We start from the raw sequence: 21,708 nt of genomic DNA on the forward strand, positions 1-21,708 counted from the left end.
CTCACACACACACACACACACACTCATACACACACACTCACGCACACACACACACTCACACACACACACTCACGCACACGCACACACATACACATACGCACATACACACACACACATACACACATACACATACACACACACATACACACACACACTCACATACACACAAACAGGCACGCGCGCACACATGCACACACACACATGCACACACATGCATGCACACGTACACAGACACACACATGCACACACGTGCGCACACACACACTCACACATATGCACAAACACGTACGCACACAATCACACACACAAACACGCATGCACACACATACACACTCACACACACACACAAACATGCACACACACAGACACACACACACTCACACACATACACAAACATGCACATACACACAGACACACACACTCTCACTCACACACGCACAATGCACGCACACACAAACACATTTACACACACACAATCGTGCACGTACACACAGACACACACTCACTCACACACACAAACATGCACACACACACAAGCATGCACAAACACACAAACATGCACGCACACACAAATACACTCACACACGCACAAACATGCACACACACACACACACAAATGCGCACGCACGTGTGCACACAGACACACACACACACACACATACATACCTGCACACATGTTTGCACATTCTCCCCATGTCTGTGTGGGTTTCCTCTGGGTACTCCAGTATCGTCCCAAAGTCAAAAGATGTGCAGTTTAGGGTGGATTGGCCATGCTAAATTATCCGTAGTGTTCAGGGATGTGTAGATCAGATGCATTAGTCAAGGGTAAATATAGGGTAGGGGAATGTGTCTGGATGGGTAATTCTTCGGCGGGTGGGTATGGACTTGTTGGGCCGAAGGGCCTGTTCCCACACTGTAGGGATTCTATTATTCTCTCCATGTTGGTAACAGCCACAGGCTGTCCAGCTCCATGGCAGCCAATCGTATCATTGTTGCCAGGCAAGAGGCCTTTATCATTGCCACCCCATTGGCTAATCAGCCTCTTGCTGAATTGCCTTTTGTACACACCTCTAGCTCCAGCTCAACTGCAAACTATCTGTCACTGCTTGAACCAGCAGCTGTGTAACCATCACTTACAATGATGGGCAGAGAAATTGCTTTTACAAAGTGGCCAGTCCTTCAGCAATCCTTGGTTTTTAAACCAGCCCATTTCCCTGTTCCAGTCCACAATCAGGAATAGGAATGTATGATCCAACTCTGATACATTGGAAAATCTGATAGTTTTGTGCAACAATCAATGATCATTTCATGGGGATCTTTCAATTCCAGATTCTTGAATTGAATTTAAACTCCAGCCATTGCTAAGGTGAGCTCTGAGCTTCATGATGACTAGCTCATTGATATGGGCAGAAGACCACCAACCCCCTCTCGACAGGAATACATATGTACGCTCGGAACATGTCATATCCCAGTTGGTGTTAGGAGTAGGAGGAAAGATGTTGGAGAACACAGGAACATGGGAATGTCGCCACGGTAGCAAGGTCAGTCAAGTGGACCTCAGAGAATCTGAGTTCCCTGATTGGGGCTGTTACCTGGTCCAATCAGGGAGCCCTGGCTGACAGATATAAACAGGAGGGTCAGCGGTTCTGTTCACCCTGAGAGCTGGCTCTGAGGGAGCTGGGTCAGTGTCAGGGACTCTCCCCGTGGAAATAAAAGACAACCTGGTGACAGGATACCAGCCTCTGTGGAGTTACTTCAAGGAACATTTGGATTCGGAGTGGGAGGAGGCCATTCAGCCCTTTGAGCCCATTCCACCATCGAACATGATCATGGCTGATCTTACCCTGGTCCCAGCTCCACTCTCCCACCTGCTCCCCACAGCCCGTGATCCTGCTTTTAGAGTCACAGAGATGTACAGCACGGAAACAGACCCTTCAGTCCAACCCGTCCATGCCGACCAGATATCCCAACCCAATCTAGTCCCACCTGCCAGCACCCGGCCTATATCCCTCCAAACCCTTCCTATTCATATACCCATCCAGATGCTCTGAAATGTTGTAATTGTACCAGCCTCCACCACATCCTCTGGCAGCTCATTCCATACACGTACCACCCTCTGTGTGAAAAAGTTGCCCCTTAGATCTCTTTTATATCTTTCCTCTCTCACCCTAAACCTATGCCCTCTAGATCTGGACTCCCCGGCCCCAGGGAAAATACTTTGTCTATTTATCTTATACATGCCCCTCATTGTTTTCCATCAGAAACCTATTGATTTCTTCCTTGAGTCTGTTCCTACTTCTGCCTGCCCTGCCCTCTGGGACCCTGAGTACCACAGATTCCCCACCCCCCCCTCTGAGAGATCCTGTTTCTCCCCATCTCTGTTTGAACCTCCCCCCTCCCATTCTATATCTATGATCTCTTGTTGGAGACTGTCCTCCAAGAGGGAACATCTGTTTAACCTCCACCTTATCAATTCCCTCTGGCGTTTTATATCCCTCAATCAGCTCCCCCTTACTCTTCAGAATCCCAGTAAGTACAAGCCCAAGTTATCCACCTGCTCCCTGAGCGACAGCCCTTTCATCCCTGGGATCACCCTCCTCCGAACTGCCTCCAGTGCCACCACATCCTTCCCCACGTAAGGAGAACAAACCTAACACAGGACCCTGGGTGGGGGCTCATCAACATTTGATATAATTGTAACCACACTTTTATAATCTCACCCTTTTACAATAAATGCCATGACTCCATTTGCCTGTCTCATTATACACTGCCCCTGCACACCCATTTTCTGAGATTTATGCACAATGACACCCAGATCCCTCTGCACAGACACACACCGAATCTGCTTCCCATTTCAATAATAATTTGCCCTTCGGTTTTTCCGGCCAAAATGGATAATCTCACACTTATCCACATTAACACCATCTGCCGGATGGGAAGTAAGGTTCAATTGCACCCATCAGCAATGTTTGAAGAGGCTTCCATTTTGCCTCCCATAGTGTGTTCTGTAAATTCTTTATTTCCAGAACTTTCCAGTTATTTGCTGGAGACACAGTGCAGTTGGCACACTAATTGTACAGTCTCTCAGTCACTGTTAGAGACAACAGTTTAAAGAATGCTGAGCTATCCTCTGGGTTTGGTTAATTCACTGCTCAGAGACACAGAAAGAGAGAGAGACAGACAGAGAAAGACAGAGAGTGGCAGAGGGTGGGGAGAAAGAGAAAGAGAGAAAGAAAGAGATAGAAACACAGGGATAGAGAGAGAGCTAGCCTTTCTCTGGTGCAGTCTGGAGATATCTCTGTCCGTATTGGTCACACATCTTACATCCAGCTGCTCAAGAGCCAATCAGAGAGTTGCTGATGACTCGTAGCCTGCACATTTGGTCCTGATTGCACAAACCAATCAGCATTCTGTCTCCGGGCGGACCTGCATGTGCTCACATCACTCATTCCCCGCCCCCCCCCCCCCCAACTGAGCTGAACAAAGCAGCAGAGTAAATACAACTCACAATGAGCTCCAGGGTCATTTGCTTTTAAAACTATAGCAGCCCCCTACCAATCAAAGTAAAGAAAATAAAAACATCAAATGGTGGCTCAGTGGTTAGCACTGCTACCTCACAGTGCCAGGGTCCCAGGTTCAATTCCCGCCTCAGGCAACTGTCTGTGTGGAGTTTGCACATTCTCCCCGTGTCTGCGTGGGTTTCCTCCGGGTGCTCCGGTTTCCTCCCACAGTCCAAAGATGTGCAGGTCAGGGTGAATTGGCCATGCTAAATTGCCTGTAGTGTTAGGTGCATTAGTCAGAGGGAAATGGGACTGGGTGGGTTACTCTTCGGAGGGTTGGTGTGGACTGGTTGGGCCAGAGGGCCTGCTTCCACACTGTAGGGAATCTAATCTAAACCCTCCCAGGACAGGGACAGCATGGGGTTAGATACAGAGTAAAGCTCCCTCTACACTGTCCCCATCAAACACTCCCAGGACAGGGACAGCATGGGGTTAGATACAGAGTAAAGCTCCCTCTACACTGTCCCCATCAAACACTCCCAGGACAGGGGCAGCATGGGGTTAGATACAGAGTAAAGCTCCCTCTACACTGTCCCCATCAGACACTCCCAGGACAGGGACAGACGGGGTTAGATACAGAGTAAAGCTCCCTCTACACTGTCCCCATCAAACACTCCCAGGACAGGGACAGACGGGGTTAGATACAGAGTAATGCTCACTCTGCACTGTCTCAATGAAATGTGAACAGTGCGAGGTTCCCAGTGTGAGAACTGTGTGAACGTGCTGCTGCCTCTCAGGAGCTGAGTTTAGGTTCTCGCTGAGATGGTGTTTGGTTCTGAGTTGGAGTTGCTGTTCCCACGGGAGAGGGTGCAGACTCCCTGAACCCGGGGGTGTGGGACTGGCTGGGAGTGGGGACAGGGGATATGTTGGTGAGCTGGCTGCAGTGACAGGGAGGTGTTCCTGGGCTCTGTATGCCGTGTATGTCTGTTCTGCACAGTGGGGTTTTTCTTGCGGGCTGTGTGTAGTTTCTGAGTGGCTCTGAAATCTTCCACCAACTGCTGGTATCTGAGAGCTATGTTTACACAGCTGCCCAATCTGAGGCTCAACAATGGATCAAAGATGACAGAGGCTGTAGTAGAGAGGCCAGCTCGGCAGAAAACACAGTGATTATGTTGGAGCAGGCAGTCTCTCCTTATTCCTAATTAAAACCGTATTCGCAAATGGGCACAGCCTCGTTTCCTCTCTCCCTCCCTCTCTCTCTCTGTCTATCTCTGTCACACAGAGATTCTAACACTCTCTCCCTTCTCTCAATCTCTTTCCACTCACTCTGCGGTTCTCTCTCTCTCTCCTTCCCTCCAAATCCTGCCCACACTGACACAGAGAAGATCAGAAATAACCCAAGCAAGATTCCACCCTCACGCCCTGAACTGTGTGTGTGTGTGTGTGTGTGTGTGTGTGTGTGGTGGGGGGGGGGGTGCGGGGCAGAGATGTGGGGTTGGTGTGTGGTGGGGGTGGGTGGGAAGGCAGTTGCCCTGGCTTTGACCTGACACAGATCTAGGCACAATGTGGGCGAGGGCTGAGAGACAGGGGCCAGGACATTGTTCACAAACAGCTCCAGTTTCAGATTTTGGTGCTCGCTTTCCCAAGGGCTCCGCTTGCAAATGCCCAGGTGGGAATTTGGTCCCCGTTCCCTCACAGAGTGGGTCAAGAGATGAACAGAGAGTCAGTCACGTTCGCCTGGGCCTGGGCACGGACAGGAAAAAAGAAAGACCTGCACTGATGTAGCGCCACTGACAACTTCAGCACATCGCAGAATGCTGCAGAACACGCGCCTGAAATGAATTGTAGTTGCAAAGTAGCAAATGGGCGAGGTAATTTACACACAGCAAGATCCCATGAGCTACAATGTGATACTGATGAGGGGATTGGTCCCTGTGATGCTAATGTTGGGATAAAAAATATGCAAGAGACTTCACTGATCTCCTGACCCGACTTCAAACTGATCCCACACGATGTTTCATGAAATCCTGAAAAAGCAGATGTGACCTCAACTCAAATCTCACTCAAAAGGCAGCATTTCCCACAGCGCGACACTCCCTCAGCACTGACCTACGGACAGTGCGGCACTCCCTCAGTACTGACCCTCGGACAATGTGGCACTCCCTCAGTACTGGCCCTCTGACAGTGCAGCACTCCCTCAGTACTGACCCTCGGACAATGTGGCACTCCCTCAGCACTGACCCTCTGACAGTGCAGCACTCCCTCAGCACTGACCCTCTGACAGTGCAGCACTCCCTCAGTACTGACCCTCGGACAATGTGGCACTCCCTCAGCACTGACCCTCTGACAGTGCAGCACTCCCTCAGTACTGACCCTCTGACAGTGCAGCACTCCCTCAGCACTGATCCTCTGACAGTGCAGCACCCCCTCATTACTGACTGTCTGACATAACATCAGTGACTGTAGAAGAGGGATTTGGCAATTGATGTAAAATGAAATTGTTGAATGTGTTTTTGATGGACCCAATGCAAAGTTAGGGGGAGAATGAGAAGGAAACAGAGAGGAGATTGGAACAAAGTTCGGGGACCTGCTCTTTTGTTTGGTGGAGCTGATTCAAGGGACTGAATGGCCTGTTGCTGTTCCTAAAGTATTTGTTTTTAAGAGTTCTGTGTGGGAGAATTGTGTGTTTATGTCTCTGTATGTGTGTGTGTCTGTCTGTCTGTGTGTGTCTGTATGTGTGCATCTGTGTGTGTGTGTGTGTGTGTCTGTCTGTCTGTGTGTGTCTGTATGTGTGCATCTGTGTGTGTGTGTGTGTGTCCACCTGTTTATGTGTGTGTCTGTCTCTGTGTGTGTGTCTGTGAGTGTGTGTGTCTCTGTCTGTCTGTTAATGTGTTTGTCAGTGTGTATGTCCGTGAGTGTGTCTGTGTCTGTGAGGATGTGTGTCTGTGAGTCTGTGCTTGTGTGTGCGTGTGTGTCTATGAGTGTGCATGTCTGTGTGTTGTGGGCTGTGTGTGTGTCTGTACATGTGTGTCTGTGTGAGTGTGTGAGTGTCTGTGTGTGTTGTGGGCTGTGTCTGTGTGAGTGTGCGTCTGTGTGTGTGTGTCTGTGTGTGTGTTGTGGGCTGTGTATGTGTCTGTGTCTATGTGAGTGTGTGTATCTGTGTGAGTGTGTCTGTGTGTGTTGTGGGCTGTGTGTGTGTCTGTGTCTATGTGAGTGTGTGTCTGTGTGAGTGTGTGTGTGTTGTGGGCTGTGTCTGTGTGAGTGTGTCTGTGTGTGTTGTGGGCTGTGTGTGTCTGTGTGTGTGTCTGTGTGAGCGTGTGTGTGTGTGTGTGTGTGTGTTGTGGGCTGTGTGTGTGTCTGTCTGAGTGTGTGTGTGTGTTGTGGGCTGTGTCTGTGTGAGTGTGTGTGTGTGTCTGTGTGAGTGTGTGTCTGTGTCTGTTGTAGGCTGTGTCTGTGTGTGAGTGTGTGTGTGTCTGTGTGTGTTGTGGGCTGTGTGTGTGTTGGTGTAATGTGATCTGACAGCACCCCCTGCTGTCCTGAGCGGGAGCAGTGAAAATGCCTGCTCCTGATATAGCCAGCCTGACTCCAGAGTGAGTCTGGGAGTGTTCTGAACCTCACCCCTGCCCAGTTTGTGAACGATTATATGCTGCAGGAGCAGGGAAGAATGGAGTGGAGCACAGCATGCACAGACTTCTGGTCGATTTGCCCATGGGGCACGTGTGTCACTCGGAAAAAGTGAGGACTGCAGATGCTGGAGATCAGAGTCTAGATCAGAGTGGTGCTGGAAAAGCGCAGCAGGTCAGGCAGCATCCGAGGAGCAGGAGAGTCGACGTTTCAGGCAGGAGCCTCGGGAGTGGAGAGATAAATGGGAGGGGGGGTGGGGCCGGGGGAAGGTAACTGAGCGTGCAATAGGTGGATGGAGGTGGGGGTAAAGGTGATAGGTTAGAGGGGAGGGTGGAGCAGGATAGGTGGGAAGGGAGATTGGCAGGTAGGACAGGTCATGAGGACGGTGCTGAGCTGGAAGGTTGGAAGGTACTGAGGTCACTGGCAAAAGTCCAGCGTTTCTTATCCTCCCGTAATTGCCCTTGAACTGAGTCTGAAGCTCAACCAGGGCAGTTAGCAGTCACCACGTCGCTGTGGGTCTGCAGCCACAGGTAGGTCAGGCCAGGTAAGGATAGCAGATTTCCTCCCCTGAAGGATATTATATCAGGTGGGCTTTTATTAATCGACAGTTGATTCCATTCCTCCGGAGCATTTGCCTGGGTCTCTGAGTGAACACTTCAGTCCCATGACTGTCATCTGTGCTAACCAGCGCTATCTCTTCAGCTTCAATGGCTCCTCATCCCATTGATCCTGGAAGTTTAATTTCCATGAGGATGTTCCCATAGTTCTCGGTTGTGCCAAGATGTTCTCTCTCACAGCCCCAACTGTTCGTGCCATTGGTTAAGGGAAGCAGGGCATCTTCGGCCTCATTATACAAACTGATTGACAACCTGTCCATCTCAATCAAATCTCTCCTCAATCTCCTTAGCTCCATGAGAAACAATCCCTATCCTGGTACACTCCTTCCTAGAGTGCTGTCATAGAGTCATAGAGATGTACAGCACGGAAACAGACCCTTTGGTCCAACCTGTCCATGCCGACCAGATATCCCAACCCAATCTAGTCCCACCTGCCAGCACCCGGCCCATATCCCTCCAAACCCTTCCTATTCATACACCCATCCAAATGCCTCTTAAATGTTGCAATTGTACCAGCCTCCACCACTTCCTCTGGCAGCTCATTCCATACATGTACCACCCTCAGTGTGAAAACGTCGCCCCTTATGTCTCTTTTATATCTTTCCCCTCTCACCCTAAACCTCTAGTTCTGGACTCCCTCCATCCCAGGGAAAAGACTTTGTCTGTCCATGCCCCTGATGATTTTATGCACCTCTATAGGGTTACCCCTGCAGTGACCAGAATGTGACCCAGTGCTCTGGGTGGAGATTATCTCGAGCTTTATAAAGAGGCTTGATGTGGAGATGCTAGTGTTGGACTGGGATGGACAAGGTCAGAAGTCACATGACACCAGGTTATAATCCAGTAGGATTATTTGGAATCACAAGCTTTTCAAGCACTGCTCCTTCGTCAGGCGTTTGTCAGGGCAGTGCTTCGAAAGCTGGTGATTTCAAATAAACCCGTTGAAATATGACCTGGTGTCATGTGACTTCTGACCTTGTCCATCCCAGTCCAACACTAGCACCTCCACATCAAGTACATCAGGGTCAGAAAATAATAATTCACGCCACAGAGATGCCAGGCTATGACCATCACCAAGAAGAGACAATCTAACCACTGCCCCTTGGCATTTAATGCCATTACAGTGACTGACTCCCCACATAAACACAGCGGCTACAGGAGCAGGTCAGAGGTTAGGAATCCTGCGGTGAGTAACTCCCCTCCTGACCCCCCAAAGCCTGTCCACCATCTACAAGGCACAACTCAGGAGGGTGATGGAATTCTCCATTATGTCATTACAAGAGAACCTTAGGTGGCGATGGTGAGGGAGTCAACTATGATTGTAAATAGGATCTCAAACATCATTTTCCCATCAAGTTATTACTGCTGAAAGATGAGTGTTATAAGTACTTTTCTAATCAAATTGTTCAGAGAACATATGACACACTAGGAGAAAGTGAGGACTGCAGATGCTGGAGACCAGAGTTTAAAAGTGTGGTGCTGGAAAAGCGCAGCAGGTCAGGCAGCATCCGAGGGGCAGGAGAATCGATGTTTTGGGCATAAGCCCTTCTTCAGCACATTCCAGCATCTGCAGTCCTGACTTTCTCCTAACATATGACACCACCTCTGGAACAGCTGGTCCTTGAACCTAGACACCCTGCTCCAGAGCTGGGACACTACCACGCTCTCTGATGTGTGGCCAGGGTGTGGTGCTGGGCTAGGGCTGAACTACGGTCAGGTACAAAAGGCAGGGTTTTGGTTTGGAACATCAGCTGATGCCGTTCTCTCGCAGCCAGCAGACACGTTGTAACGTGGGCCTGGGTCTGAAGGCTTCACGCAGACAAGAATCTGAGTGGGTTTGATGAGCAGTAAACACTGGGGCCTTCCTGGAAAGCCACCCTGTTCCTGGGAAGAAGAATGTGGAAAATCCATCAGCTCATTTACTGAAATGTGAGCTCGCTTCCAATGGATGCACTAGCTTCCATCCGTCCGGCTGGCAGGGTGGATGGGAAAAGGGGGCGAGGGCAACATTATTGTTCCAGGGTTGCAAACCATTGATTGTATTCTCAGGTTGACAGGTCTGGGGCACTGGAGTGCTTCAGGGATTAAAGAAAGACACAGCCAGAGTCAGACTAAGGTAACTGAAACTTGCTGAGGATACAGAGTGAGGGAGGGGTAAGCTGTGGGAGGGACACAAAGAGTTGAAAAAGAGATAGCGACAGATAAAGTGAACGGGCATCAAAGTGGCAGGCAGTGGGTCTGTGAGGTCACCCACTTCGTTTGTAAGGATAGTGGAACAGCATACCCATTAAAAAGTACAAACATTGTAACTTGATGTTCAGAGGGATGTGTCTGTACAAGGAGGACATGAGAGGAGCGCGCTGCAAATATAGCAAGCACTCGGGAAAACTGCAGGCACGGTGGCCTTTATTGGAAGGGGATTGGGGTACATTGACAAAGCAGTCTTGTTGTTGTCACAGCAGGGGTTCAGGGGAAGGGTGTGATTGTTTTGGATTGAAATGAGGAAAGCCTTCTTCACTCACAAGAGATTGTGAGGTTTTGGAATTCTCTGCCTCAGTCAGGAGTGAATATTCATTGTCGAATATATTGCGGAGTTGCCGGGACTGGCCTGGGGTTGATAAGGTCAGAAGTCACAGGACACCAGGCTATAGTCCGGTAGGTGTATTTGAAATCACAAGCTTTCGGAACGCTGTCCCTTCACACAGCTGCGTGCCTCCCTCCACTTCACTCGACAAAGGGGCAGTGCTCTGAAAGCTTGTGATTTCAAATAAACCTGTCGGACTATAACCTGGTGTCATGTGATTTCTGAATATATTTAAGGCTGAGACAGAGAGTGAACTGAGGGAAACAGAGAAGGACAGGTACAGTGGAGTTAAAGCCCACAGTCAGCCATGGTGGTATTGGATGTTAGAGCACATTCAATGGGCTGAATGGCCTCTTCCTGCTGCTAGATGTTGTGGCCTTGGTGTGTACCATCCCCTCCCTCCCCCCACCCACACTCAGTAACAGCAGTGTGTACCATCCCCTCCCTCCCCCACCCACCCTCAGTAACAGCAGTGTGTACCATCCCCTCCCTCCCCCCACCCACACTCAGTAACAGCAGTGTGTACCGTCCCCTCCCTCCCCCACCCACACTCAGTAACAGCAGTGTGTACCATCCCCTCCCTCCCCCACCCACACTCAGTAACAGCAGTGTGTACCATCCCCTCCCTCCCCCACCCACACTCAGTAACAGCAGTGTGTACCATCCCCTCCCTCCCCCACCCACACTCAGTAACAGCAGTGTGTACCATCCCCTCCCTCCCCACCCACACTCAGTAACAGCAGTGTGTACCATCCCCTCCCTCCCCCACCCACACTCAGTAACAGCAGTGTGTACCATCCCCTCCCTCCCCCACCCACACTCAGTAACAGCAGTGTGTACCATCTACAAGATGCCCTGCAGAAACTCACCAAAGACCCTCAGGCAGCACCTTCCAAACCCACACCCACTTCCATCCAGAAGGACAAGGGCAGCAGATCCATGGGAACCCCACCCCCTGCAAGTTCCCCTCCGAGCCCCTCACCATCCTGACTTGGAAATATATCACCGTTCCTTCAGTGTCACTGGGTCAGAATCCTGGAATTCCCTCCCTAAGGGCATTGTGGGTCTACCCACAGCACATGGACTGCAGCGGGTCAAGAAGGCAGCTCACCCCCACCTTCTCAAGGGGGGCAACTAGGGACGGGGGATAAATGCTGGTCCCAGTCTGCGATGCCCATGTACTGATTTGATTAGATTACTTACAGTGTGGAAACAGATGGAAGAGGTCTTTGTTTCCGTGTATCTCTTTGTTTCCCTCTTCTCCCTTTCTCTGTCGCACTCAGAGGAACAGGAGCAGGCCATTCAGCCCATCAAGCCTGCCCTGCTGTTCAATACAATCATGAATAATCTAACAATTGAATGCCTTTTCCCCACCCCGCTCCCCATGACCCTGTACCTGGCTGGCTATCAGAAATCAAACAAACTCAACCTGAAACAGATTGGGCCCCTGTGGGTGAGAACTCCAAATGTTCACAACTCTCTCAGGAAAGGAAATTCTCCTGATCTCAATTCTAAGTGGTATCTCACTTCCTATTATGTCCCTTAGTTCCAGACTCCTCAAGCAGAGAAACCACTTCCCTGTCTCTCTCTTCTCTGTCCTGCCCAGGACTTTGTAAATTTCAATGGGATCAACTCTGATTTGCCAGCATTTAAGAGAATCCAAGCCCAGTTTGTCCAATCTCTCATCGCAGGCCAGTCCTGCAATCCCGAGGACAAATCTTACACCTTTTCCCGATCTCCCTACTCTTCTCTCGAAAGAGAACCAACATAGTGCAACCTGTCCTCATAAATTAACCTCATATTGGCAAAGTTGTGCTTCCACACCCAGTAGTGAATGGGGGTGGACAATTAAACAACTCACTGGAGCAGGAGGCCCCACAAATCCCCCCACCCTCAATGATGGAGGAGCCCAGCACATCAGGGTAAAGGTTAAGGCTGAAGCTTTCCCAGCAACCTTCAGCCAGCCGTGCCGAGTGGGTGACCCATCTCAGCCTCCTCCAGTGGTCCCCATCGTCACAGACACCAGTCTCCAGCCAATGGGATTCACTCCACGTGATATCAAGAAACAGCTGCAGACACTGGATACTGTAAAGGCTATGGGCCCTGACAACGCTCCAGCAATAGTACTGAAGACGTGTGCTCCAGACCTTGCCTCTCCCCTCGCCAAGCTGTTCCAGTCCAGTTACAACACTGGCATCTACCCGACAATGTGGAACATTGCCCAGGTATGTCCTGTACAGAAAAAGCAGGACAGATCCAACCCGGCCAATTCCCGTCCCATCAGTCTCCTCTCGATCATCAGTAACGTGATGGAAGGGGTCAGTAACAGAGTTATCAAGCAGCACCTGCTCAGCAATAACCTGCTCAGTGACGCCCAGTGTGGGTTCCCCCAGGGTCACTCAGCTCCTGACCCCATTACAGCCTTGGGTCAAACATGGACAAAGGAGCTGAATTCCAGAGGGGAGGGGAGAGGGACAGCCCTTGACATCACACTCAGTAACAGCAGTGTGTACCGTCCCCTCCCTCCCCCACCCACACTCAGTAGCAGCAGTGTGTACCGTCCCCTCCCTCCCCCACCCACACTCAGTAACAGCAGTGTGTACCATCCCCTCCCTCCCCCACCCACACTCAGTAACAGCAGTGTGTACCATCTACAAGATGCTCTGCAGAAACTCCCCAAAGACCCTCAGGCAGCACCTTCCAAACCCACACCCACTTCCATCTAGAAGGACAAGGGCAGTAGATCCATGGGAACACCACCCCCCTGCAAGTTCCCCACCCAGCCCCTCACCATCCTGACTTGGAAATATATCACCGTTCCTTCAGTGTCACTGGGTCAGAATCCTGGAATTCCCTCCCTAAGGGCATTGTGGGTCTACCCACAGCACATGGACTGCAGCGGGTCAGGAAGGCAGCTCACCCCCACCTTCTCAAGGGGCAACTAGGGACGGGGAATAAACGCTGGTCCCAGTCTGCGATGCCCGTGTACTGATTTGATTAGATTAGATTAGATTAGATTACTTACAGTGTGGAAACAGGCCCTTCGGCCCAACAAGTCCACACCGACCCGCCGAAGCGTAACCCATCCCTTCATTTACCCCTTCACCTAACACTACGGGCAATTTAGCGTGGCCAATTCACCAATCCTGTACAATGGAGGAATATAGATAAAGAATCCACCAATGATAGCGACTCCTTCCCGAGTTGCCGGGAGCAGAGCTGAGGCAAAGGCAGAGTTTGATACAGCAGGAACATTAGTTCATCCCCTTTGAATTCCAACAGTCAGCATTCATCAGTCTTTTTAATGATTTTTTAGTCTCTGTAATGGGTTGCAGCTCAGTCCCCACTGTATTCACACGGACTTTCCTCTGATTCCCTTCAAGCTCTCACATCCCCCACCTCATTAACCCATTCGTCCCACCTGACCCTCCCTCAATGCTGAGGAAGAAAAGCTGTCGAGACTTCCACTCTGTTTTGTCTCACTCTGTTTAAATGCCAACGACATGAACTTTTGGCAGAGACTTCATACAAGATCCTGTTAGCCAGTCAGAAAATCCACAACACAGTTGGAAAGGGACGGGAGGAAGTGAGGCTGCTGCACACGGATTCCACTCGGATTAACGTTCAAGAATGCACAGCTTTCTCAGCTTGGAGCAGATTCAGACAAACACTGCAATTCTCACTCAACTCACACATATCCCTTTGATTTGCACTGGGGTACACTCCCACACACACTGACTCTCGCTGGGGTACACTCCCACACACACTGACTCTCACTGGGGTACACTCCCACACACACTGACTCTCACAGGGATACACACCCACACACACTGACCCTCACTGGGGTACACTCCCACACACACTGACCCTCACTGGGGTACACTCCCACACACACTGACTCTCACTGGGGTACACTCCCACACACACTGACTCTCACTGGGGCACACTCCCACATACACTGACTCTGACTGGGATACACTCCCACACACACTGACCCTCACTGGGGTACACTCCCACACACACTGACCCTCACTGGGGTACAGTCCCTCACACACTGACCCTCACTGGGGTACAGACCCACACACACTGACTCTCACTGGGGCACACTCCCACACACACTGACTCTCACTGGGATACACTCCCTCACACACTGACTCTCAGTGGGGTACAGTCTCACACACACTGACCCTCACTGGGGTACACTCCCACACACACTGACTCTCACTGGGATACACTCCCTCACACACTGACTCTCACTGGGGCACACTCCCACACACACTGACTCTCACTGGGATACACTCCCACACACACTGACCCTCACTGGGGTACACTCCCACACACACTGACCCTCACTGGGGTACAGTCCCTCACACACTGACCCTCACTGGGGTACACTCCCACACACACTGACCCTCACTGGGGTACACTCCCACACACACTGACCCTCACTGGGGTACAGTCCCTCACACACTGACTGTCACTGGGGTACACTCCCACACACACTGACCCTCACTGGGGTACACTCCCACACACACTGACTCTCACTGGGGTACACTCCCACACACACTGACCCTCACTGGGGTACACTCCCACACATACTGACCCTCACTGGGGTACAGTCCCTCACACACTGACCCTCACTGGGGTACAGACCCACACACACTGACTCTCACTGGGGCACACTCCCACACACACTGACTCTCACTGGGATACACTCCCACACACACTGACCCTCACTGGGGTACAGTCCCTCACACACTGACCCTCACTGGGGTACAGACCCACACACACTGACTCTCACTGGGGAACACTCCCACACACACTGACTCTCACTGGGATACACTCCCTCACACACTGACTCTCACTGGGATACAGTCTCACACACACTGACTCTCACTGGGGTACACACCCACACACACTGACTCTCACTGGGGTACACTCCCTCACACACCGACTCTCACTGGGGTACACTCCCACACACACTGACTCTCACTGGGGTACACTCCCTCACACACCGACTCTCACTGGGGTACACTCCCACACACACTGGCTCTCACTGGGGTACACTCCCATACACACTGACTCTCACTGGGGTACACTCCCACACACACTGACTCTCACTGGGATACACTCCCACACACACTGACTCTCACTGGGGTACAGTCCCATACACACTGACTCTCACTGGGATACACTCCCACACACACTGACCCTCACTGGGGCACAGTCCCTCACACACTGACCCTCACTGGGGTACAGACCCACACACACTGACTCTCACTGGGGCACACTCCCACACACACTGACTCTCACTGGGATACACTCCCTCACACACTGACTCTCACTGGGGTACAGTCTCACACACACTGACTCTCACTGGGGTACAGTCCCACACACACTGACCCTCACTGGGGTACACTCCCACACACACTGACCCTCACTGGGGTACAGTCCCTCACACACTGACCCTCACTGGGGTACACTCCCACACACACTGACTCTCACTGGGGTACACTCCCACACACACTGACCCTCACTGGGGTACACTCCCTCACACACTGACTCTCACTGGGGTACAGTCTCACACACACCGACTCTCACTGGGGTACACTCCCATACACACCGACTCTCACTGGGGTACACTCCCTCACACACTGACTCTCACTGGGGTACACTCCCACACACACCGACTCTCACTGGGGTACACTCCCATACACACCGACTCTCACTGGGGTACACTCCCACACACACCGACTCTCACTGGGGTACACTCCCACACACACCGACCCTCACTGGGGTACACTCCCACACACACTGACTCTCACTGGGGTACACTCCCACACACACTGACCCTCACTGGGGTACAGTCTCACACACACTGACCCTCACTGGGGTACACTCCCACACACACTGACCCTCACTGGGATACAGTCCCTCACACACTGACCCTCACTGGGGTACAGACCCACACACACTGACTCTCACTGGGGCACACTCCCACACACACTGACTCTCACTGGGATACACTCCCACACACACTGACCCTCACTGGGGTACAGTCCCTCACACACTGACCCTCACTGGGGTACAGACCCACACACACTGACTCTCACTGGGGCACACTCCCACACACACTGACTCTCACTGGGATACACTCCCTCACACACTGACTCTCACTGGGGTACAGTCTCACACACACTGACTCTCACTGGGGTACAGTCCCACACACACTGACCCTCACTGGGGTACACTCCCACACACACTGACCCTCACTGGGGTACAGTCCCACACACACTGACTCTCACTGGGGTACACTCCCACACACACTGACCCTCACTGGGGCACACTCCCTCACACACTGACCCTCACTGGGGTACACTCCCACACACACTGACCCTCACTGGGGTACACTCCCACACACACTGACTCTCACTGGGGTACACTCCCACACACACTGACCCTCACTGGGGTACAGTCCCTTACACACTGACCCTCACTGGGGTACAGACCCACACACACTGACTCTCACTGGGGCACACTCCCACACACACTGACTCTCACTGGGATACACTCCCACACACACTGACCCTCACTGGGGTACACTCCCACACACACTGACCCTCACTGGGGTACAGTCCCTCACACACTGACCCTCACTGGGGTACAGACCCACACACACTGACTCTCACTGGGGCACACTCCCACACACACTGACTCTCACTGGGATACACTCCCTCACACACTGACTCTCACTGGGGTACAGTCTCACACACACTGACTCTCACTGGGGTACACACCCACACACACTGACTCTCACTGGGGTACACTCCCTCACACACCGACTCTCACTGGGGTACACTCCCACACACACTGACTCTCACTGGGGTACACTCCCATACACACTGACTCTCACTGGGGTACACTCCCACACACACTGACTCTCACTGGGATACACTCCCACACACACTGACTCTCACTGGGGTACAGTCCCACACACACCGACTCTCACTGGGATACACTCCCACACACACTGACTCTCACTGGGGTACAGCCCCACACACACCGACTCTCACTGGGGTACACTCCCATACACACCAACTCTCACTGGGGTACACTCCCATACACACCGACTCTCACTGGGGTACACTCCCACATACACATCGACTCTCACTGGGGTACACTCCCACACACACTGACCCTCACTGGGGTACACTCCCACACACACTGACTCTCACTGGGGTACACTCCCACACACATCGACTCTCACTGAGGTACACTCACACACACCGACTCTCACTGGGGTACAGTCCCTCACACACTGACCCTCACTGGGGTACAGCCCCACACACACTGACCCTCACTGGGGTACACTCCCACACACACCGACTCTCACTGGGGTACAGACCCTCACACACTGACCCTCACTGGGGTACACTCCCACACACACTGACTCTCACTGGGGTACACTCCCATACACACCGACTCTCACTGGGGTACACTCCCTCACACACTGACTCTCACTGGGGTACACTCCCACACACACTGACTCTCACTGGGGTACACTCCCTCACACACCGACTCTCACTGGGGTACACTCCCACACACACTGACTCTCACTGGGGTACACTCCCATACACACTGACTCTCACTGGGGTACACTCCCACACACACTGACTCTCACTGGGATACACTCCCACACACACTGACTCTCACTGGGGTACAGTCCCATACACACTGACTCTCACTGGGATACACTCCCACACACACTGACCCTCACTGGGGTACAGTCCCTCACACACTGACCCTCACTGGGGTACAGACCCACACACACTGACTCTCACTGGGGCACACTCCCACACACACTGACTCTCACTGGGATACACTCCCTCACACACTGACTCTCACTGGGGTACAGTCTCACACACACTGACTCTCACTGGGGTACAGTCCCACACACACTGACCCTCACTGGGGTACACTCCCACACACACTGACCCTCACTGGGGTACAGTCCCTCACACACTGACCCTCACTGGGGTACACTCCCACACACACTGACTCTCACTGGGGTACACTCCCACACACACTGACCCTCACTGGGGTACACTCTCACACACACTGACTCTCACTGGGGTACACTCCCACACACACTGACCCTCACTGGGGTACACTCCCACACACACTGACCCTCACTGGGGCACACTCCCTCACACACTGACCCTCACTGGGGTGCACTCCCACACACACTGACCCTCACTGGGGGACACTCCCACACACACTGACTCTCACTGGGGTACACTCCCACACACACTGACCCTCACTGGGGTACACTCCCACACACACTGACCCTCACTGGGGTACACTCCCACACACACTGAACCTCACTGGGGTACAGTCCCTCACACACTGACCCTCACTGGGGTACAGACCCACACACACTGACTCTCACTGGGGCACACTCCCACACACACTGACTCTCACTGGGATACACTCCCTTACACACTGACTCTCACTGGGGTACAGTCTCACACACACTGACTCTCACTGGGGTACACTCCCTCACACACCGACTCTCACTGGGGTACACTCCCACACACACTGACTCTCACTGGGGTACACTCCCATACACACTGACTCTCACTGGGGTACACTCCCACACACACTGACTCTCACTGGGATACACTCCCACACACACTGACTCTCACTGGGGTACAGTCCCACACACACTGACTCTCACTGGGATACACTCCCACACACACTGACTCTCACTGGGGTACAGCCCCACACACACCGACTCTCACTGGGGTACACTCCCACACACACCGACTCTCACTGGGGTACACTCCCATACACACCGACTCTCACTGGGGTACACTCCCACATACACACCGACTCTCACTGGGGTACACTCCCATACACACCGACTCTCACTGGGGTACACTCCCACACACATCGACTCTCACTGGGGTACACTCACACACACTGACTCTCACTGGGGTACAGACCCTCACACACTGACCCTCACTGGGGTACACTCCCACACACACTGACTCTCACTGGGGTACACTCCCATACACACCGACTCTCACTGGGGTACACTCCCTCACACACTGACTCTCACTGGGGTACACTCCCACACACACCGACTCTCACTGGGGTACACTCCCATACACACCGACTCTCACTGGGGTACACTCCCTCACACACTGACTCTCACTGGGGTACACTCCCACACACACCGACTCTCACTGGGGTACACTCCCATACACACCGACTCTCACTGGGGTACACTCCCACACACACCGACTCTCACTGGGGTACACTCCCACACACACCGACCCTCACTGGGGTACACTCCCACACACACTGACTCTCACTGGGGCACACTCCCACACACACTGACTCTCACTGGGATACACTCCCACACACACTGACCCTCACTGGGGTACACTCCCACACACACTGACCCTCACTGGGGTACAGTCCCTCACACACTGACCCTCACTGGGGTACAGACCCACACACACTGACTCTCACTGGGGCACACTCCCACACACACTGACTCTCACTGGGATACACTCCCTCACACACTGACTCTCACTGGGGTACAGTCTCACACACACTGACTCTCACTGGGGTACACACCCACACACACTGACTCTCACTGGGGTACACTCCCTCACACACCGACTCTCACTGGGGTACACTCCCACACACACCGACTCTCACTGGGGTACACTACCATACACACCGACTCTCACTGGGGTACACTCCCACACACACTGACCCTCACTGGGGAACAGTCCCTCACACACTGACCCTCACTGGGGTACAGACCCACACACACTGACTCTCACTGGGGCACACTCCCACACACACTGACTCTCACTGGGATACACTCCCACACACACTGACCCTCACTGGGGTACACTCCCACACACACTGACCCTCACTGGGTTACAGTCCCTCACACACTGACCCTCACTGGGGTACAGACCCACACACACTGACTCTCACTGGGGCACACTCCCACACACACTGACTCTTACTGGGATACACTCCCTCACACACTGACTCTCACTGGGGTACAGTCCCACACACACTGACCCTCACTGGGGTACACTCCCACACACACTGACTCTTACTGGGGTACAGTCTCACACACACTGACTCTCACTGGGGTACACACCCACACACACCGACTCTCACTGGGGTACACTCCCTCACACACCGACTCTCACTGGGGTACACTCCCACACACACTGACTCTCACTGGGGTACACTCCCACACACACTGACTCTCACTGGGGTACACTCCCATACACACCGACTCTCACTGGGGTACACTCCCTCACACACTGACTCTCACTGGGGTACACTCCCACACACACCGACTCTCACTGGGGTACACTCCCATACACACGGACTCTCACTGGGGTACACTCCCTCACACACTGACTCTCACTGGGGTACACTCCCACACACACCGACTCTCACTGGGGTACACTCCCATACACACCGACTCTCACTGGGGTACACTCCCACACACACCGACCCTCACTGGGGTACACTCCCACACACACTGACTCTCACTGGGGTACACTCCCACACACACTGACCCTCACTGGGGTACAGTCTCACACACACTGACCCTCACTGGGGTACACTCCCACACACACTGACCCTCACTGGGGTACAGTCCCTCACACACTGACCCTCACTGGGGTACAGACCCACACACACTGACTCTCACTGGGGCACACTCCCACACACACTGACTCTCACTGGGATACACTCCCTCACACACTGACTCTCACTGGGGTACAGTCTCACACACACTGACTCTCACTGGGGTACAGTCCCACACACACTGACCCTCACTGGGGTACACTCCCACACACACTGACCCTCACTGGGGTACAGTCCCTCACACACTGACCCTCACTGGGGTACACTCCCACACACACTGACTCTCACTGGGGTACACTCCCACACACACTGACCCTCACTGGGGCACACTCCCTCACACACTGACCCTCACTGGGGTACACTCCCACACACACTGACCCTCACTGGGGTACACTCCCACACACACTGACCCTCACTGGGGTACAGTCCCTTACACACTGACCCTCACTGGGGTACAGACCCACACACACTGACTCTCACTGGGGCACACTCCCACACACACTGACTCTCACTGGGATACACTCCCACACACACTGACCCTCACTGGGGTACACTCCCACACACACTGACCCTCACTGGGGTACAGTCCCTCACACACTGACCCTCACTGGGGTACAGACCCACACACACTGACTCTCACTGGGGCACACTCCCACACACACTGACTCTCACTGGGATACACTCCCTCACACAC

The 21,708-nt window shown here is 52.8% G+C and overlaps 1 protein-coding gene across 1 annotated transcript in view; it reads left to right on the forward strand.

Annotated features, from left to right (window-relative positions):
* Positions 1–21,708, forward strand: part of LOC132817304 (SPRY domain-containing protein 3-like) — a 454,579-nt gene that overhangs the window by 292,266 nt on the left and 140,605 nt on the right. The gene's annotated exons all lie outside the window — the stretch shown is intronic.

The sequence above is a fragment of the Hemiscyllium ocellatum genome, chromosome 7 (genome assembly GCF_020745735.1).
Source record: "Hemiscyllium ocellatum isolate sHemOce1 chromosome 7, sHemOce1.pat.X.cur, whole genome shotgun sequence".
In the NCBI taxonomy this organism is placed as follows: Eukaryota; Metazoa; Chordata; class Chondrichthyes; order Orectolobiformes; family Hemiscylliidae; genus Hemiscyllium; species Hemiscyllium ocellatum.